Raw genomic sequence first — 22,764 nt, 5'->3', positions numbered from 1 at the left:
GGATTGCAAATGTGATTCAGTCATGCTAACAGAGGAAGGGAGGGAGGAGATGGAAAGGAAAGAAGGGAGAACGATAAGGTAGAGAGGCATGATGGACACAAGGGAGCAAGAGAAGGGGTGAGGGAGAGGAGGTGTGTTGTGTAACTGGGATAGGACTGTAAAGAGAAACTGGGTGGAAAGGCACAGGTTAATGGAAGATGCTGGGATAACATTTTGCTAAAGAAAGGACGTAGAGAGAGAGTGTTTAAAAACAGAGATAAAAATAGAGTTGGAAGTGAGTGAGTGAGTGAGTGAGTGAGTGAAGGCTGGATCCTTTTGGATGTTTCATCAGCACAGTGGATGAATGTAAGTGGGAGGAGATGGCCAAGGCAGAGAGATGTGGAAGCACCTCTATTAATAGAGCCTTTCAGGGCTAACTGTTTAGATACACAATAAGTGGAAAGAAGAAAAAGAGAAAAAAGGGTTGTCCTGGAAAGGGTTTAGCTCACTGTCCTCTTTCCTAATGCAATCCCAAAAGGTAATCCCATGAGACGCCCCAGAGTCCTTTTTCACACTTTGCTCTTAATTCTCTAGTCATTTCACTTGACCATCTATTAGCTCTCTGTCCTGAGTTCTCTCATGTCTTGTCATGGGAGGTTAGAGCACAAACACGCTTCCATTGTGGTTGCGAAGCTCAGTTAACCAAGTGTACAAGACATTGGATAACATTACCTTGTGATAGTGCTCCAGTCTTTTGGCTCCTTAGAGCTGACATGACTGGCCAGACAATAATGACACATGGAGGCGGGGGTGGGAAGGCTGCTCAACTAGCACCCCATTCAGAGGTAGTTTGTGTCTAATGACAACAGGCACAGGAAATAGAGGAGAATAGTTCCCAGATGGGTTGAGTTCGCAGGGACACCAATCACTGACACGCGTGTCTAAGGAGGAAGGTGGTGATGTCCTCTAATTACAAGCTTGGACCCTCTTCCTCCCCGCAGAGAAAATGATTGCTTCCTTTGGCCCCCTTTTCATCTGGGACTTCAAAAGATAGATTGAAAATGCAAAGAGAGAGAGAGATAGAGAGAGAGATAGAGAGAGAGAGGAAAAGCTCGAGAGACACATTTACATACTTAAAAATGTGTATCTAAGCGCAGAGGAAGATAAGGCTTATGGATATAGCAGATGTCTCTGTTGGAGGACGAACAGAGAGGAGAGAGAGAGAAGAGATAGACAGACAGACAGACAGACAGGCACAGACAGACAGACGGACAGACAGACAGACAGACAGACTCACAGTATGGAGAAGATTATCCACTCAGCTCTCACACCTCTCCTGACATATAAATGATCCTGTCTTTCCACTGACCTCCATCCAGACCTCCCTAACAGTAGACCTATCACTATAGCTCTTCAAAGAGGAAGAAAAAGAAGGAATGGCATTTCAGACTTCCTCAAATGAACTAACAGACGGACTTGTTCTTAAATCCGATATGAGAGGAAACATATGAGCTATGATGTGAGCTCATTGAATTAGTGGAACCACTGAAGCAGTGGTTTATTTTGTTGTTTGATTTGACAAAAATATAATCCTTGGTGGTATTTGGGAATACAACATGAAGTTTTGTCTGAAGAGAGGGTTTTAGACACGGTCTCTTAACACTTCTGAGAGATTACGTAGGTCTTTATATTTCAAACCTCAAGTCCACTAAGTCTTTGATAATGCTATCTCTGTATGACATGTATGCTCTGAGGATGAGCTCACGATGTTCAAACATAATCAGCAGATCACGATAGCCATGACAGTATGGGGTACAGGATGTGAGCACACAGAATATTAGGCCTAAATACCAGCTGCTAACTCATTTCAGCACGATAAAAGCTAAACGTTTAATGCTTCATCCCGTTCTTGTTAGTTCTCTCTCTCTCTTTCTCCACTATCCCTCTCTCAGTCTGCACAGCCCTCTAGTCTGGTCTGGTCTGGGATGATGTCATAGTTGGGAATTCCAACAGGAGGCCCTCCTCGAGCTCATAAAACACTCCCCTAACCTTCCCCTCAGCTCAATGCCTCCCTGCATGCACGTTCCTTCTCCATCTTCTCCAAACGGCTCTCCGCTCCATGCTCCCAGCCCTCTCCTCACCACACCAGCCCCGGAGAAACTAGATACAGGACATCTGCTACAAGGTGAAGTTTGAATCCCCTGCTATGGTCTCATACGTTAGACACCTCAGGGAAAGGGTTTACATCTTGGCTCCTCAAAATGACAAAGTATGAATGAAGAGAGACTTTGAATACAGCACAGGAATGCAAGTGTTGTTTTCCATTGAAACAGTTGTTTCCTAAAGACTGGGCTGCTGATTCCTGTGTTGCATATAACCGAGCTGTGCTGTCTGTTCACTATATGATGTCATACACCGTTTCTCATATTTGCTTGTGCTGGAAGCTGAGACACAGAGAACTGCTCTAGCACTGGAAAAAACTCTGGCCTAGTCTGGCAGCAACTCAATCTGTGATGTCATTGTTTGATACGGAACAATCTTAAAAAAGATGTAGGGAGGCCCCAAATATTTTGTTGAATTTGAGGGGACTAGTAAAAAAAAATGCATACACATTTTTCCTGTTAGCTTTTAGGACTGAGTGCAGAACTGTACCAAGTTAAAACCTGGCAGCAGATGTATGAACAGGGCTGGTATGACAGCAATTAAAGGATCTGCAGCGTTTGCTCATCAGGTCCTGGCAGAGAAGTTGGAACAGATGTTCTGCCTCTGGGATCGTCAGGGAACCATCAAATATCATCAGCGCCTAGTGATGTCTGAGAGGCTGGTCTGAAACGTGTCTCTACATCAGTTAAAGATGCCTAAGTCTTCCCACTTAAAAACAGGCACAATGTGTTGGGAATATCAAACGCACACACAGGCAATGTGTAGATGTGACAAGATTGAGGGACTATAAGAAAACTGATTCCATATTACGGAATCAGTTATGTCATAATCTTTTGCATTATTTACAATGGAATGTAATGTTCTAATTGCTTGCAGGCAACACAAGGATTGTCTTTGTTCTGCACACAGCCATAATTATTTGTAATTATGAATGTGGCGCCTTAATACAAGTCTCCCAACGTTGACTGTTGCCCACAGCAGTGAAGCCTACACCCTTCTGATCACTCAGTTTACAATGTGCAATGTAAGGTAAAGGTGCCAAATACATATTCTTCACTGATTTCATGAAGAATCCGCAGCACAGGAGATAAGGCTGTGCAAATCCTGTCACATACCATTTCTAAATCCTATCTATTCACACAGTAGAGACTGAGCCCTTTTACATGGTTTCCTTTGTGATGTTGGGATGTTTGTCCTCAGTTACAGTAAAGTCACCACTGGTCATGTTTCACTGTTACCCATCCAGGCCTTGCGCCAGTGCAGAATCCCACTCCAGTCCAGATCCAAGCAGCTATAAATAGACCCATGTGACATGGGAGACAACACACCTGCTGGGAAACACACCTCACCAGGAGGAAGGCATTCTGAAGTAACCCAGCAGTAAAACATGTCACACTCAGTAGGGCCTCTTACAGTGGAGGGTCTACAGTAGGTTACTGACTTGACTTTGTCAAGTATGACACTGAGGTGATAAGAGGGCAGAACAGGAAATGCCTGATGTAGACCTAAAGTGATGTCTGAGTCATGGCAGGCAATGCGATACCCCGTATGGTTGTTGCAGAGAATAGCTCGGCCCAGTATGAGTGACCATAGTGGGTATAGACACACCCAGGATGGCTGCAGGAGCATGTGACACAGCTGTCCAACACACCATCCCAGGTTAGATTCAACATGAGAGTGCCGCCTGCTGGCCAGAGTAGACACAGCAGTGTGACAGCACCACAACGACAGCAAGCTTTTCTGAGATAGGGTGTGAAGTCACGTCAAATGAGGAGGCCTGAACAGTGACTATGGAGGTCAGTGGGGTGTCTGTATGTACAAGTGTATCTTTGTATAAGTGTGTGTGTGTGTGTGTGTGTGTGTGTGTGTGTGTGTGTGTGTGTGGAATGGGGGTGTTGAATTGTCATTGGCTTATGGATGAAAAAAGACCCTGACCTGTTTTCCCTGTTGAGCAGAAGGTCTATTTGAGTCACTAGTTCAGGGTCCCACCTGTTCCAAAGGCATGTGGTGTCAATGCATGGGTCTGTGTGTGGTGGAGGTATTTGGGGGCACACTTCATATCATATAGTACAGCTGTCAGCAGTCTATGCAGTGCATACTAACTAGTCTGTCTACATACAGATACATTCAGAATGCATTTACAGCACTGCTCTTCAAACAGTCAAGACTCCCAGAAAGTAAATCAAGCATATTCTTCCTGGTCTAACAGCACCGTGATGACCCATCCATCAAAAGACAGACACAGTCACAGATGCCAAACACTCTGAAAACAGCTCCCTCTGATCTTCTTCCTTGGTCCGGTGCACAAATTGATTTTCCAAGGCCTCTACCCATCTGAGAGAGAAACTGTCTCAGAAAACCATGAAAATAGACAGATGCCTAATACCTGTTCTCCTTCAAGAAAAAAACGATTCAGAAAATAAATTCCCTAGCCTGTTTATGGATGATTGATTCACACTGCAATAGATTGAGGACATGAATGAACAATAAAATCTAATAATGCTGCTGTTTTGAGCAAACTGACTGGCGGGGGTGTTCTCAATAGAGGCAACAGTTGTTTTGATGAAGCTGCATTACTAGTCCTTCACACCAAGGATCACAAATGAGGTGATTACATTAACTTTGATATTAACCATTGTTCCAATGCCATCATTGCCTTGTGTAGTACTTCATGTATCAATAACAAGACAAATGTAATGTAATGTTTGCCAAAAATTAGAAAACATAAAATCTACAGATAACGTGAACAAATGTAACACAAACACACAGACACAAACATTCATAAAAGCTGTTTCTCCAGGAACATAGCTTCCACTTTCACACACCTCCCTAAACACAGCTGTCCAACCACTCCAGCACAGTTTATTTAGCTGTGTTCCCCCTCAGCCTTGGAGTTCCATCACTGATGTCTGCCGCCCTGCCCAGGCCCTGATGCTGGCCGCTGTGCCCCAGTGGCCTCCCTAGTCACGGGCACACACACTGGAGCTATTGAGCCTGGAGGAGCGCCTCCCAGCTCTGCCTTCTGCTCTAGGACATTGTTTGTGTTGGCCCAGGGCATAAAGGCTGCCTTTCTAAAGCCTGCTGTATGGCACATTCTATATCTTTGATGAGGGAAAATACAGAGTGGAGAAACATGACTTTCCCTGCAAGACAGCAAGCTGTCAGAGTGTCCAGACTGGCCAGTCAAATATGTGTATTATCCTCCAATAAACCTATAACATAAAAGAGAGACTTGCTAAGGTTGGGAATTAGGGACAGTGAGAGATATGCTTTAATGACTTTCATAATTTCTGTCATACTTAAAGCTCTTTCTTATAATGTGAGAACAGACAGAATTTAATTTTAATGGGCTATTCCTTTCGGCCCAGACAGGGGTATAATAATTCATGAGACATAATATTATTTTAGAAGTGGACTGAATGATTGAATACACATTCAGAGAAGAATTGTGATTGTGCAGTTCAGTCATTCTCTGTGACAATGACCTGAGGTGTAATTAGGCCTGAGTGACACCATTAGCTAAGTAGATCTACACCAAATGGAAGAAACTAGGTTTAACAGAGGAAACACAAGGCCTGCACAGTAAGAGATGTCCTGTAATCCGGTAAATCATACCCTGTGGAGAGGATTTAGTGGGATCTAAAGTGGAGATATTTGACCCCTAAAACCAGTCTAATATAGGGAACTGCAGAATCAGGGCATTAGAAAGTGTTAAAGGAAATCCTGCCATCTCTAGGCTGCTCTTTTTCCAAAACTCTGCAAATCTGACAGGAAAACAACAACCAGATCCAAACCCTCTTATTTAAAAAGCACCACAGAGAACTGAGAGGATCACTTTACTGGTAACAGGAACCGAGGACATTTGTGTTTTTTTCCAACTGCAATGGGACCTTGATCATTAGTATTTAAATATTAATTGAAAGCTTTGCCTGAAAGCATCTCAACAATGACATGGGAAATTAGACAAGCAATTATTCATGACTTGTCCATCTTCTGTGCCCTTTATAATACTTGGATGCAAATGCTGGGGTTGGTTCTGTTATCGGGACACACTAAGTCCTTCACTACCACTACTGTAGGTTTATCCACATTGTCGCCTCAAAAAAAGAGAAGGCAGCATATAAAGGCCAAACATTTTTATTAAGATCTCAAAGTTTTGGCCCACCACAAACCATCATTTCATTCAAAAAATGTACAGCTAAGTCAACTTTCCTGCAAGTCACGAGAATGCTGAGAAATGTATTCATGTCGAAACATTCCAGTGGAACAAGATATCCTGACTGAGCGAATTCCATTCATACTTTACTTCCAGCAAGATGAGAAAGAGCCTATGTCAGCAAATCGTATGTACTTAACAAAAACCCCATCCAAGCAGGCAAGCAGGGACATGAAGTCCCGGGATTTGTCATAAAAACAAGTCGATAAGCCAGTCAGAGTGTTCTGTACAATAAATTGAGTTCCCAGTTCCAGGTTTAGTTAATAGATTTGATAAACTCCATCTGAAATAGTGCCAAGACATTTCCAAGAAAGATGGCTACGTATGGGAGCACGGATTACAGTGCTATTTTCATGACAAACGACCTGACACTGGGTAACTTTGTTTTCTGCCCATTTAATTCATTAAAGAGCCACAGCCTATTGGATGTCATCCAACAAGTATTGGAACTCAATAGGCAAGGGATCTCAATCCCATCCTTTCAGAGACGCGGCCAGAGAAGCCTCATGCAGTGGTTATGAAACACCAGCATCAACACAAAGCTCACAACTACCTCTGCTCCAATTAGGCTCACAGGAGGAAAAACAGGAGTAATGGTCATCAGGGAAAAATGGATTCCAGATCGGGTGTAAATCTGTCCACTACCCTGGCCTGCGAGGTGTGATCTACGCTCCAGGGGGCTTTTGGTTTTATTGACGTGAAGCACATCCCCAGTCTCAGTGGGCTGCAGTGTGCATTGATCCAAACACCCTGAGTAACTCATTAAACCCCCACGCCCCATCTCTCCCCCTCAGAGGATAACAGGGGGAGCTGAACAGACTGCAGTGTGGATGACCCTGGAGTGACCGCTCCTGCACCTGTCAATTATATGAGAAGCTCGGATTAAAGGGGCAGACGTGAGTAGGAGGGATGGGATTTCTGAGTGTGCCAGCTCCAGTGAAGGACACGGGATGTTTGGAAATGTCCAGTTCATGGAGAGAAGATGACAGCAAATAGCCTTAAAGAACTGGCTACGTTATCCAGGGTACTTCCTTCTCCTCGAGGTTGGTTAAAGGCAGGATCTGTGTGAGCAATTCTCACCATACTAAAAAGTACAGACGCACCCCAAATGTAATCTGAAGAGTGACATAGATAAACATGGACTGGTCCACTGTGTTTTCTCTACTGGTGGAATCTGTTTTCATAGACCATATCTACATACTGAGATGATTTAGCTCAATCTGCTAGTCCAAGACTGGCTTAGATTTCTACTCATTGTGGATAAAGGTATCTCTAAGCTGGGTAGAGTCAATTAAACCTGGAAGGGTCCCATTTTGAGTGACACTTTCTATCTGGTAAAGGGAAACTTCTTTCGATAAACAGAAAGGTTGGTCTGTGAATGGTGGAAGTAGTCCTTTCCCAGAGCACCCCTATGTCCCCAAGCCTCTTGTTGTAGGGGACTATCTCCTATCAGAGATACAGAGCTGCAGGGCCAGTGTGGTCCCAACCAGTCCCACAGGTGTGACTGAGTTCTTTCACACTAGCCCTGCTGACAGGACATGACCCCCTCCACACATATGTAGACGTGTTGCTGGGTCTGAGTGCTAGCAGCCTGCCCTTTCCTGCCAACAGCTTCACAGGAGGACCACTGTGGAGGCGACAAGCCCACTTTGTCTCACTCTCGACCTGGAGGCTGAGTGCATAAACATTGATTTGTAAATCACAAGGTGAAATGGTTTTCAGGAAAGGAGGTAAATATAGTGGCAGTAGGGAAGCCCATCTGCACTAACCTTCCCTCTCACCGTGTTTTTCTGATGAGTAGCAGTAAAATTATGTCAAGTATGTTATTTCATAATTTTCTGTTGACCTCCCTTCTATTGACAAACACATACAAATGCAATCTTTTACAAAACACCGGATATTCAAAGTTCTGTATTCTGTAATGTTTCCCCCAAGGGGAAATCCTGTATTTCATTATTTTGACCAAAAGAACACTTAAGATGGAGAAAGAGAGATAGAGAAATAAAAGAGAAAGAAAAAGAGAGAAAACAAAATAGGAAATATAGAAAAACACGGGTTAGTGGAGAAGAAAACCCTGGCTCCAGTCCACACAAAGCGGCGTGTCTGCATACAGTAGAGCTCTGTAGCTTCCCATATGACTGATGACAGAAGCCCTCCTCACGCTCTATGCATCTAATGTCCTCTAACGATCCTCCTGGTCGGCCATCCATTCTGTAAACAGCTCTAATGAGTACAGGACAGGTCAGCAGTTCTGAGAGGAGAAGAAGCGAGGGTAAACAGGCAAAGGTCTGTTGGATAGCCGTGCCGCCTGCATCTCACTAACTACTAGCTATGGTGAACTAATGCAGCAGTCATCATCAGAGGCCCGGCGACAGGGTGAAGAGGAGAGGCTAACACGAGAGGTTGATCCCACAGGGCTCTGCAGTGACTCACCCAGGACATCATGGGCTGGGAGGAAAGGGCTGCCCTCAACCAGCCACACACTGACACTCGCAGGACAGGGAGGAATCGCTACTCAGGAAACAGAGGACCTACAGATCCAGAGGACCATGCACATCTTCCCTGTTTAGGCGGGTGAACTCACACACATTTCTAAACAGTCTATCGTTTCATGTTATTAAGACACATATTTAAAAAAAATGTCATTATTGACACACACAAACACGAACACACACAAACACAAACACCCCCTCCTCCTCGAGGCACTGGGCTTCAGCGTGAGTATGACATCAGACTGGAGAACAGCGGAGCCGGCACTCCAACATACCACCCCAGTCAGCCCTGCTCAGCAGCAGACCTCTGAATATCTTCACTGACACACACACTGTCACACACACACGCGCTGTGCCTGCCCCTGAAAACACCTGCCCCTCCATCACAGCAGCACAGCGTCAACCCCTGCAGCAACACACAGTCCTCACAAGCCCACCTACCTGTGCCTCCATCTTGAACATCAGGTCACACGCAGCTGGGTCCAGGTGTATCCAACAGCCCCAGGCACGCGGGTATGCTACTGTATGCTGCTCAGAGACAGCTGAGCGGGCTGCTAGCAAGCAGGCAGGAGTAGAGACAGAGAGAGCTGGGCTGGAGTAGGAGTCTGGGGTTGTCACACACACACAGCACCAGGAACCTCCAGCTGACAGATTTACTCTCTAGTCATCAGCATGTTACCCAAACGTCAATGGAAAGGGGAGGCTCTATCTTTCTCTCGCACACCTCCCTCTATAGAGTCGGGCCCTCCCCCCGTCTCTCTCTCATCTCTCTGACTCACTCTCGTTACTGCTCCTGTCTTTCTCTTTCGTCCCTCGCCTCTCATTCCCTGTTTCTTTTGCCTCTCTTGCCCCGTTTCTCTCAAATATGTATATACTGTCCTCCTCTACCTTGGACCCTCATTGGATATTTTCCCTTTCAGCTGCATTCTCTCTCTGTCCCTCTCTCCCTCAGCCTCTCTTTCTCGCACTCTCTCTTGCCCTCTCTCTCCCTCTCTCTTGCCCTCTCTCTCGCCCTCTCCCTCTCTCTCTCTCTCGCCCTCTCTCTCCCTCTCTCTCGCAGGTCATTTGTTCAGCTGTTGTGTTGATCCTCTGGCTTTGGCCAAGCTGTGCCCTAACTCTGTGTTGTGTTCAGACCGTGCGTAATTGCGTGTGTGTGCATGTTTGTGTGTGTTGCAACTCTGCAAGGTCACCACTTGTTTTTCTGCCTTCCCACCAGGACACATGACGGCACTGGAGGGGAAATCTGAGCACCACACATTCCCTCGCCTGCCACACATTCTACACAGTCTAATAGGAGATGCAGTACCACACAGAACAGTGTTGTTTAAAGGTAATTTCAATCACTTGTGCCTCAGAAGATATTGGAGTATTGGAAGTATTGGAGTTCCATCAGGGATCAGTAAAACTCCTGTACCAATTAGAAAAACAGAACCTGCTCTCACCGCCATTTTGGAACAGTGAATTCATCAGTGTGAGTGTCGGCATGTGATTGCACCATCTCCAACAGAAGGCGTTGTCAGTTAAACGGTATCAGAGAAGCTTACGGGAAACCTTCTCATCCATCTCTTTCCTTCAACCCCTACGTCCTCCTCTCCCCTGCCCTGCTCTGCCCTATCCTGTCCTATCCTGCGTAGTGCTCTGGGCCATTGCTGAATACAATGTTCCAGAACCTTCAGTAACAGACTCGGACATATCCTGGAAATACATAATTCCTTTCCCTAAGACAATGGAGCCTGGGCTAGAGTACAGCAGTTCCATCTCTGCAGTGACAGATGTGTGTACCATGCATGTGTCTTCAGGAACTCTGTTTCTAGACTGTTTTTATATTGCAGGTAGGTACCAGAGTGAACAAATTATATGCCAGTCTTTTTTTGCTTTGGTTTCTCTCTGCACTCCCATATGCCAGTCATTACCTGAAAACAATAGGTAAGTAAATACTGGCTATTAATCTCCCTTGTGTTGCTGTAATCTGATGGGGCTGCTGCTGGAACGAAGCCAGGAGAGACGGGGAGAACAAGAAAATGAGAGTAAGAGAGAGGTACTGGTGGAAGAAAAAACACTGCAAGGCTGAACAGCCTCAGTGGGCTATCACACAAGGACAGCTGAAGCTCCCATTTTCTTTCATTTGTCATTTCTCTACCCTTTTATGGCTCACAGTGGAATATGTACCCATCATTAAATATAAATATATCCCACAATGTTCCACAGTGGACCTATATCCTTGACTGGTTCACAGAATATGGAATATATAATTCCACAACATTTATCAGTGTGGGCTTTAATATGCAACCAGTGAGTCAGTCCAATTTTGTGAGCATAAGTCCCTGAACGGGAGTGCTTTGAGTGTGAACAATAATGACGGTGATATAATTTCAGATTCATTTGCTGTCCTCTGTTGAGGTTTGTTCCCACCAACAGAGGGAGCCAGAGTGCTGTACAGTCAGAAGCCTACTGTGGCTGAGGCTCCCTGACGCAGCTCAGACCTCGGGCTCACTAGGTATCCCTCAGATTCCATCCACAGACATTCCACAAACGTCACCCACACACGGCAAGGAGGGATTAACATGAGTGACAGACTGTGGAAAAGGAGAGGAGGATCAGCATATCTATAAGAAAGAATGGAAATTGGGAAGGGATGTGAGAACTGAAAGAGGGAAAATAACTTCATCCTTTCTTCCTCAAGGGAGCTCATTTGGGCTGCTGTGGAGAGGAGATGTAGAGGGTTGTATGGAGAGACATGGTTTGATCTGTCAGTCTTAATGTGTTCAAGGCTTTTCTGCTGTCAGTGGGAGGCTTGATGGCCCCCAGTACTGCAGGAGAGGTCTCCCCTCTACATCCCTGTCTGGACAGCAGGCTGCACACTTTCTCTATCAGCCTGTGAAGTAGAACATTGTAGCCATCCAAGCCGCTCTCTGAAACGCAGCCAAATAATAACTAACAACTGCATCAGTATTGAGCGAGGGTGACTTGTCAAAATGTTGAATGATGTCATTGATAAAAGGCATTCTACAGAGATGTTACAGGAGGCAGACCTTCAGTAGGTGTGTCCTGGTGGTGGTGGGGGGGGGGCACGTGTTCTCCCCATTGAAGGCTAAATGCACATGGTTGTCAAGACAACAGAAAGGGTTGACAGGGAAGATTGTTGTAGAGAGAGATGGTGGTGAAAATGTTCGGCATACAAACACAACACACATACATGAGCAAACACAAAGACTGCTACATGCAGCCTAACCAGCCCAAATATTTCAGTGTAATAACTATTTACAAGCAACAATCAAAACACTGGTGACAACTCTGCAATTTCTCTCACGGTGGCAGGTAGCAATTTTAGATGCAGGGGTCCTAATGTATAAGACTTGTGGGTGTGAGTAAACCATTGCTATTTATGATAAAGGCCTGAGAACATTAGGTCGGGATTCATTTCATTCATGTTTTAAGGTGTATTCTAGCCATTATTGTGACATGGCAGGGCTGGATGCAAAGAGTGGTTCAGATTCAGATATGACCGTGTAATATTAAGCCCTCTGCGAAGGCTGTGCTGAACATGATCTAATGATAGATCTAATCTAATGACAGTTAAGACAGTTAAGATGAGGAGGCATCAATATATCAGCATGATTCTACAATCCAGGCTGAAGGTCTAATGTTAGTGATTTACCCAAGGCAGTCAGTCCACTTATATACTGAAGCACTACACACTTTCTCACTGGGAGACACAGACCTGAAATGCATTTAATAGGTTAGGTTATTTAACATCCTAAATGCATGGTCATTGTCTCCTTGTCTCACGCTCTGCCTGTGTACCCATTTTTCTCTCTTGCTCTCTTTCAGTCTCTCAATCTGCCCCCCACCACCCCCAAACTCCTATCCTCACATCCATAAAAAAAAACATTGTGAGTAGAAATGGAGTGTCCTTAGGCGTCACAAGACTAGTAGAGACAGAGATTTTGATCTGAAGCTGCTGCAAGCCTTGTAATGTTGCAGCAGAGGGCTCAATTGGAAGCTAATTTTTGCACTGAGGCGTCTAGCTGCGGGCATGCGCGTGGACGTGTGCATAGACACGTGTGCGCGCGCGCGCGTGTGTGTGTGCACGCGCCTGTGTGAGCGTGTGGAAATAAACCACAAGGAGCAGAGTGTGTGTATCCGAGCTGCAGTGCAGCAACATGAGCTCATCACTCTTCTCCTGTCCTCTTCCCCCCCCACCCCTCCCTCCCTTCACTCTACCCCTCCTCTCTCCTACCATTACATAAGTTAATGCAGCACACTCTCTCATTATTCGCCTGCCACTGTAAAGAGATGCAAAGGAATATGTCATCAAATGGGAAACGACACAAGGGGCGCTAACGCAGATGTGCCGGACGGGGTGGCAGCGTTCCCCTCCGAGCACTCCCAGACACACAGATTACACACAAGACGGGGTGGCAGCGTTCCCCTCCGAGCACTCCCAGACACACAGATTACACACAAGACGGGGTGGCAGCGTTCCCCTCCGAGCACTCCCAGACACACAGATTACACACAGGACGGGGTGGCAGCGTTCCCCTCCGAGCACTCCCAGACACACAGACTACACACAGGAGCCCAAGTGCTGTAGCAGGCGTTGAGGCTTTTTCAACCCTATATCCAAGACAAGCAGACAAGAATATAATGCAACAGGATTATCCTGAGAGAGACTGGGGCTGTTAGGATATCTGGCGTACACTATATGTCATCATCGGATAAAGCATCAATGTAGGAAAAACATCCTCCTTTCCAAGCTCTGCGTTCATATCAGGTAAACAAGCCTACGAGCTATGAGAGGCATTAGCACTTCAAAGCTGAAGACTACAGCTCAAAATAATGAGTCACACGCTTCTGCAATACATCTATGACAGTTTTATCTACCATCATCGACGTCTACTCTGAAATTCCAAGACAAGACAAGAAGATGCAAAAACGGCTGTTGCTCTCACTGTTAAATGTGTTCATTTTCCATGTGTTGTAGCACTAGGGTAAAGGACATGCTTAGCACTTTATAGCTTGAGGTAGGGATTTGGTTCCTTGTCTGAATGAATCACAAAGCAGGAGTTCAGTATTTTACACACACAACATGTGTGTTCAGTGCATATCATTCATATGGCCCTCTAGCAGCAATATTTTACATTATTCAGAGGTGTGGACACTGACAAGCAGACCCAGATGTTTGAAGGAACCTTGTATTCACAGACAGCTTAAGCTTGGGTCACATTCACTGTTGTCAAGTATTGAGTCTTCACTGTGGCTATAGACCTGGTTTAAAACCATAGTGCTGTACAACATGACACAAGGCAGCTGGAGGCAGGCTGGCAACAGCCAGAGGATGCAGATTAATACAGCAGAAACACATTTTCCACCTGGTAAGCATGGGTGCAAATCAATCCCAAACACAGCTGTGGGGAAAGATGCTGATTCAACTGCAACCTCTAACAGTTGGGCCTGCAACCCCTTTGTGACCATACTGTACTTGGCAGTATACATATATCTTGAAAGGACACAGTTAATGGCAAAACAATTACAAAGTGAACAGCACTGTCTCGGCAGGTCCTCCTTATAACCAAAGTATCAAAATAACTCAGCTAACTGGCCCTGCTGACGTATGCAAGCCAATTATATTTCTTTCTCTCTCTTTCACTCACCACAGAAGAAGAACCACACGTCCTTCTGGCAGGTTGTCGTTTTTCCAAACCAGACTGCTCCTCTTGGCTGAGAAAAGCGCTCGCTTGTCAGAAACCAGGACAGGAGACCATCAAAGGGCCAGTGAGTGGAATTTCCCAGCTCCAGATAGTATCCGAGGTACAGAATCGTGTTAGTTCATCAAGTCAGCCGGTTATCAAGAGGCAGGCCAGTGTCACTTCACAACAGGACCACTGTCAGTATACTCCACCTCAGCACTGACACACACACACCGTTATCACAAGTCTAGGACACTCCAGCAGAATTCCCAGCCTGGTCCCTGGTTCTTCTATGTGTCAGAAATGAGGAGCAAGGGTGGGCAGACAGGCACCAGGGGCAAGCTTCAGACACACACACAGTAAATAAGTAATGTTCTCTGTCCTGTGTTTCAGTCTGCTCCCTTCCCTTCCCTGTCACAGAGCCAGGCTGCCTCAGATCAGATGTCCTGGCCTCTACAGTGTCACTGCTGCTATCTGTCTTACAGTCACAGACCAACAGACAAAGCTCTCGACAGTAAGTACTTCAAACCTTCTTTAGCTTTTGATGGCACGAATACCGAGTGTCTAGTCTCTCCCCCCAAAAAACACACTTCCTTGAGACAGCTGAAACAGCTTCCCTGTGTTGTATCTCCCCATCAGCACGGGAAGGTACATGTCGAGGAAACAGAGCCGCCGCAGGCTGAGCCGTCTCAGCGGCATGGTGCCTTCTAACCAGCCAGAGACCTTCCTGTCTCAACTCTGGAGATCAGCTCGACTTACAGATAATAGCATCTCAAAATTACCTCCAGCCTCTGCTATGTATGTAAGGTTTAGAAAGGTATGATAAGAGGAAGAGTTATGTGGAAGTGTATCATGTATCCACAATAGCACATACTTTAGAAGCACTGAACATACTACATTGACAAATAACTGTGTTACCATGTAACAACCCATATAGTGGTTATCTATAAGTTTAGATACGAGCGTGGGCACAATTGTATTCAATTAGTGACAAACTTCAGAGCAAAAATGAAAGAACGTCCCTTTCCATTTTACTTTCATTTATGCAGAGTGTGACTTCTTGATAATAGACATAGATAATAGAGTGGAGAGAATAGTTTTTATTTTCCAGTACCTCCAAACTTTTTTTTCCCAAATAAAACATTCAAGGGTTCTGGTTACTGTTGACTCTGCCTACATAACCATGAATCTGGATTCCTGAAGCTCGGACTGTAAGTTACATGCCAGTGATGATATATTTCCTGGGTTGTGGATAGGAAACCGGTTTAGAGACAAGAATGTTATTTGATCAGACTAGAGAAACATCCGGAGCAGACTGCAGAGCGGGCCCTGTGGTCAGGGGGTAGCCACCCTCCGTGGTCTGTCTCCATATAGGCTGGTCATTAGCACAGACATACGTACCTTATAGTTCGGCTTGAAATGCAGTACTTCCACATCACATTTGGCACGGCAGTGACATCACCAGAGACTTGAGACATGCCCCAAATGTTTTTAGCATGGCACAGGGAGGACGTCTTAAAATGTCTCTAAACACCCCACACTGTGGCAGCTGCCCCTATAGCAGGAACAGACTGTACCCACTCCCTTCTAAACCACAAATTACATCCCACATCCTTCACTTTCCAAAGAAAACCACAGAAAATAAAATTCTTCTGCAACTCCAGTAAAGTCCCTTCAGCTGTGCCTTTTAAAGTTCCCTGTCCTACTTTTGACTCTCTACACATCAAGCTGCTAGACTAGGAAGCTCCCTGATGACCAAGTAAGGTAAAGTATACGTATGGCAGAACAAAATCATCTGGGCTCATAACAAAAGCTCTCCACCCTAACAGAGCCCAGCACCACTCCTCCCTTTCTTCTCTTCAGACACCCCTTCTTTCTGTCTTTCCTTTCCAATCCCCCTCACTCATCTGGCTGCAAGGCGTGTGCTCCCCATGGTGGTGGGCTAGGCCTGCCTGTGCTATGTGTGTGTGTGTGTGTGTGTGTGTGTGTGTGTGTGTGTGTGTTTGGGTGTGCTTAGGTGTGAGTGTTTGAGTGTGTGTGGTAATACCTGGGCCCATGTCCAAGAAATACACAGCTCTGGATGGAAGGCAGGCAGGGGGAGGGTGAACCCCAGTCCAGCAGCTGGGAGAGGCTGTTTTCAGTTACTCCACTTTAACAACATGGCCTAAGTCATGGAACACTACCGTACGAAGCCATGTTACCATCAAGGTCTTGGGCCTGGCTGGAGTAACGAGTTACACCCTATGACTGGAATATTCCTTCTCCTCTGAGGATTTCTAAGCATAATGCAGCCTTTTACCAGGAATACATAGCTTGGCTTTACACCAGACTTCATCATGGAAGGACCCTGTAATGTTAAATCACGCTAGAGGATCATCCGTTATCTGAGGAAAATAAACTGAATGTACTGTACTTTATGACAGCGTAAAAACGCTCAAAACAAGAACTAGTACCCAAGAATACCGAGAATGAAAAAGAAGAACTGGTAAAGGTTATTGTAGCCAACAACACCTAATTTGAATTATCATTTAAAGAACAGACACAGTTTCATCCATATCTGGTCTTCTATGCCAGCTGTGCCTCCAGCTGAATGGAGTTCCCAGGGACAAACACAGATAGGAAGGTTTATTCAGAGGGTATGGACACCAAGTCATGAATTATTAACACAACATTATGGTCAGGTTCTCACCTTCAGAATACTAATGACTATGGTGGATCATTGGGAGACTGAATTAGCATAGAGAGATGAGACGGCATGGCAGGTTCTTCTGGGAACTGGAATGCTCTTTCATGTATCCATCCTGTACGTCCCCCCTCACTTCTGATTCACACATCAAACCCAGCCTGACAGCCAGATGGGTTAGGCATGGAGAAAAAAACACCTTGTGTAGATCACGGGTCTACCATTTGAGCATCCAACCATCCGTTTTGGACAATCATTTTTACATAAATGCAGAGTAGTAAGACTGAGTTTCAAACATATTTGTGTTACATTTGATCAGAGTAAGGTATTCTGATGTAACTCAAATAAACATTTGCATATTCGATTGTGATGGTAGTGGTTAGTCCGTAATGGAATCTGGAGCATCAGATACACGTGTTGTGACAGGCACTTAGTGACACGAGCCGGTCTTTATGGTCCCTGCACAGCTGCAGGGGGATGGGATTAGTGTGAATGAGATGAAGTGGTGGAGAGGAGGACTGTGCAGGGACACACCTTCACACCAAGCCTACACATCCATTAAAGCACACCAGTCAAGGCTAGAGAGCGAGCCTTCATCATTTACAGTCAACAATGCAGATTCAGAACAAGGAACAGCTCTGTGTTGGAGTCATAAAGGCACCTCCACAAACTCATGTCCACAATACAACTGATGAAAACTGATGACGATAAAAACGGACCTGTAGTTTAATTATCAAGCATTAAATCTCATTTGACGACACTACAAGGGTGTGTGGTCAAAGCGGAGCAAATCAGTGTCAGTGTCACGCAGCAGAGATTCACATCCTGACCCAGAGGGACACATCAAAGCTGTCTGAATAATCTAGTATAGATTATACACTGAATAATCTAGTATAGATTATACACTGGGTGAAAGGTGACACCAAAGAGTTCCCACGGGAGAAGAGAGAAGAATGAATACAGCCATCTCCTGTCATTGTAAGCAAAAACCCATGTGCTAATGTGGGCAAGAGAACTCGATTAGCAATATGTTTTACAAGCCAGGCTGCTTAACTAAGAGTGTTTAGGAAGAAAGATCTCTTGCTTTACTTAGGAATTGATCATCTCCCTCCCAGTTAACACCAAGCCTTCAGTAACATCTCCCACAATGACATTATGTCAACACTGTGCCTGAACAGAGCTCTGGGTATTCTGCTACGTTCTGTCTACATAAACAGTCATTGTAAAATAATTAATTCCGGGGAGGTTGTTTTACTTACAATGTATCCATGCTTGTTTAACAAGAGCCAGAGGCAAGTGTCAGTCATGACTTCAAATATTGAATTAAAACTAATTAAGTGAAACACGCAAGGGTTGCAAGTAAAACAGAAACCCCAAACCTTCATGTTTTCAACTCACCTTTTATAAAAGTTATTATGAGGCTGTAAACATAGCACATGCCAGTAATCCAAACAGAAGGCTTTGAACTTCCACATTTTCAGGTCCTGAGTTCTTAGGCAAAAGATCAACAAAGGCAACAGCAACAAGACTCACGGCTGATCAGTCCATGATGCCTGGTGTATATTCATGTTAACATGTCAAGGGCTATCCTGCTCCAGTATAAACCAAGACATGGATATCCTGTATTAGCCCTGAGTGGGTCAGCCTTCCTCGCAAGCCCAGATCCCTCCTGGATGGATGTCAACACACAGACACACCACTTCGAAGGGGAGCCAGGACCCTCTGGAGTAATCCACCAGCTCTGCTTTAGTGGATGCAGACCCAGTGAGCTTCCTCCTTAAAATAGCCTTTCCACTGGGTTGGGTCGGTGCTGTGCTGTATCCAGGTCAGTCAGTCCGTCCTCTGCGCCTGTCGCCCCTCAGTGTGTGTGCCAGCTTGGGATCCTGAGAGGCTCCATGGATCTAGCTCAACACAGCTCTGGAGCTACAGCAGGAGGAGGTCGTCTGCTGTGTTGGAGCACAGGGGAGCTCTCCATGCACCGCTTGGACAGACAGCGTCTCATCTGGGATCACCAGCGGCCCCCCTCTCCCTCCTCCTTCTTCTCCTCCCCCTCTTCAGCCACAGTGGCAAACTTTCCAATGGATGAGATGTGGTGGTTCCCTCTTCTCTCTATGCCTCCCTCTCTGTCACACCCTCCCAATCCTTCTCTCCCTATCCCCCTCGTACCCCTGTGTGTCTCTCAGTTTCTACTCTTACATGCTGTCTTTTGGTCTCTCGCTGTCTCTTTTGGTCTCTGTCTCTTTCAGTCTCTCCGTATGTCCTCTGAAGTGAATTACAGCATCTGTCATCTACACAGGACCTTCCAGAAATGTGCCGATACTGGTTGCCGGGCAACACTGCCGTACTACTGAAACTGCAAATGGAACCTTGCTGCAAAACCATCTGATTGGTTAGAGGTTGATGGGGAGGGACCACAATGTTGTACATGACTGCATGAGTTTACACCCCTGCTGTGTTCACAACAAACAGAAGAGCAAAAATTTTACATGTTTTGTTCGTGTGGAACACAATCTATTAAGGTGGCAGTTTAACTACAAAGTCTTAGATAGTTCAAGGTCAACCAGGTAAAGCAGTGAACACAATGGCTTGTGTATTATTATGAAGGGATTCATGTGGTTCATGGCCTATCCATTGGGCTATTCACCATAACTGGATATTTAAGGTGTATTGGCAGAGGTCTATAGAGAAAATCTGAAATTGAATTTATATTCATGAGTTGGTGAAAGTGTAAACCTTGGATCAAACAGGTGCATTAGCATTACAAGCCTGCTCCGATGAGCTACGCATGCGGCTGTGCGCTGACAGAGATATCACATGAGCTCTACCCCCTCCTCACTGACAGGGCTTTGGTGTGGAGGACAAGCACAGAGCTCTTCTCAGTGTGAGAAGCAGCCCCAGCCTGCAGTACCACCCAGTGCCTCCCAGGGAACAGGGGTGTGGGTGGGCCTCTCATCAATATTCAACCCAAGTTGAATACCCCCTGTGGTCCAAATTGCACATGCTCACACATGCTCACACATGTGTACACATACACACAAACATTCAGCCGTGCTGGGTGGGGGATAAGCCCCCCTCAGTGCTTACTGGCAGACACCGCTTGTCCCCTTTCACTCACTTCCTGGCACAATATGGACTTCCTCCGATCCCAAAGAACCCGACTATGGCAGACGGAACACAAAGACACACAGGCAACACTGAGCACCTATTGTGAGCAGAGACAGTGAGGAATTAATTCATCTGCAAACTATTCATCAGCCGCTCTTAACCAAGCTTTGCTGCTCATTTGAGACACGTCTCACGAAATCAACCACACACACTGATAAAGCCTTTTGTCTATGCTCTCCATCTTAATTTGTTTGTCAATGGGACAGACATTCCACTGAACCAACACTTGAAGTCGAGAATAAGTAGGGTTTGTTCGGTAAAATGTAGTTTTAATTTAGTGGGAATAAAATAAAATAAACTTTCTGGAAGTTTTTCTGAACTGCATTGATGCTGGCGAGACATCTTCAAGCCAGTTAGCTGTGGAAAACCACATTGTTTCATGATCTAGTTTTAATACAGATTTTTAATATTTATTACTCATTGTGATTCACCCATACTTATCACAGCATAAGAAAAGCCAATTAAATTCCTTTGAACTGAAGGGAGAATGGCTCCAGTGGTGAGAGTGGGTGGTTCTCCTTCTCTGTCTGGTAGAAGAGGCTGCAGCCTGTCTGAGGGCACGTTGAACAGATGGCTCAAATCTCACGCACACATTACTGGTCATTATTTCTTTAGAGAATACAGATCACAGCCCAATGTAAACATTATGTTGCCAATAGCCAGGGGTGGGTTTTAATAAGAACAGCTCATACAGAAATGTGGTGCAACACTAGACGGAATATGATGGTTAAGCGTAAGGAAAACGTTTTTTGAATTGTCTATTTTATCTGAACCTATTCAACTGGATATATGCCAGCATGTCATGTATGTGAGGCTACAGTGTGTCAGTGTCAGTCACTCCTTCATAGAGCACCTTGGACAGCAACATTCCTCAATCTTTGACAGAGGTGTGGCACGCTGAATGACACATATCGTCTGCACATCCTTCTTTATGAGGTTCATATTTTTTGACAAATACAGTGCCCGTACATTATGTGTGGGAACACCAATCTCACTGCACAACAGCAAAGGGCAAAGTCAAGGTCAAATAACTATTAGATGATATGATGCTAGCACAGTTTTGCTAGCAGTGTGACTTTTGGAAATCAGATCTCCAACACAACAGGCAAATTATTTGGTTCTTCAACAAAGGAATATTATTTCCACATATCAGTTAGGCCTGTAGCTATATTTCAATTGTAACTGAATGAAAATATGAATCTGCACATCTTGTACATTGTCAGCCACTAAAGGACACACAATGATATCAGCTTAGCTATCAATCAGAATCAATGAGCTTATACAGAGAGTCATATGAGAACCTTTCATTGTACTCTCTCTTCTAAACGTCCACTAATTCAGACAGATATTGCCCAGCAGTGGCCTTACTTTAACCCTCCCAGTCCATAAGAGAGGAGATGGCAAGATCTCCTGACATCCTCCATTCAGGGAGAGATGAGAAAATCAATAAACACATAAACAGAAAATTGCTCCTGCACGTTCAGGAAGAAAACCTTCCGGTCATCACTTGGTAGTGGTGGTGAAGGAGCGGGGGAGGGGTGGAGGAGGAGGCCAAGGCAGTGGGGGAGTGTGTGCAGAGCAGACATTGAGGGGTGATGGAGAGAGGTGGAGGAGGGGTAGACAAATAATGCTGGGGTCAGTGCTGGGAGAGATAGGGAGATGACAGAAGGAGAGGGTATGAATGGGGGAGCAGAGGGCATTAGTAACAATGTGCATTAGTGATGGTGGATCAAAGACACAGACAGGAGGGTGACCTACTCCATCCTGAAATAACAACTATCTCACTCTCAGGGTTCCGAATCACTGACATTGAGATACATATAAGCATCATTTCTGTGACTATCAAGCAGATTGTACAGGATATATCACTGTGCAATAACAGACAATCTAAACGGATATGTCTTAGAAAAGTTCACCCCCTAGTGGTGGATGGTAAAAGTGTATTTCTTTCTATTGCAAAGCGTAGAGGGTGAGTAGCAGGAACAATACAGGATGTTATTGAAGAGGAACTTGATTCATTCAGAAAGAGCAAACACAAAACATTTTAGAAAATTGTATTTATTCACTTTTCACTCAAACACTGAGGGAACATTCTAAGGGAGAAGAGAAAAAAAGGAAATACTTAGGAGATACATGAATGCAACTCTCTGACAAAGGTTCTGTATTGCTGAATGATTGCAGTTTAGTCTGGAACAAACCAGAACACTCATAATACATTACAGTAACATATTTGCAAGTCTTTGCATAAACCCTACTGAATCACCAAAGGCAACTGAACAGTTTTTTTTTTTTCGGAATCCAAGAAAATGGAGGCTTTGTTTCACACAGTACAAAGGACACAAACACAGAAAACAGAGAGGAGACCTACATACCAGG

At 45.1% G+C, this 22,764-nt stretch overlaps 1 long non-coding RNA gene across 2 annotated transcripts; it reads left to right on the top strand.

The window, feature by feature from the left end:
* The first annotated feature begins 9,581 nt into the window (after positions 1 to 9,581).
* On the top strand, positions 9,582 to 11,048 carry LOC146252041 (uncharacterized). Of its 2 annotated transcripts, none has more exons than XR_014732138.1 (2): positions 9,582 to 10,180; positions 10,485 to 11,048. It is a non-coding gene; the product is annotated as an uncharacterized LOC146252041 (long non-coding RNA). The 2 variants fall into 2 exon arrangements; XR_014732137.1 differs by having other exon boundaries at positions 9,582 to 10,321.
* The last annotated feature ends 11,716 nt before the right edge of the window (positions 11,049 to 22,764 follow it).

Source organism: Hypomesus nipponensis, chromosome 18, assembly GCF_054491055.1.
Source record: "Hypomesus nipponensis isolate SF chromosome 18, ASM5449105v1, whole genome shotgun sequence".
NCBI classification, from domain to species: Eukaryota; Metazoa; Chordata; class Actinopteri; order Osmeriformes; family Osmeridae; genus Hypomesus; species Hypomesus nipponensis.
This window is presented reverse-complemented; position numbering and strand designations above follow the sequence as displayed.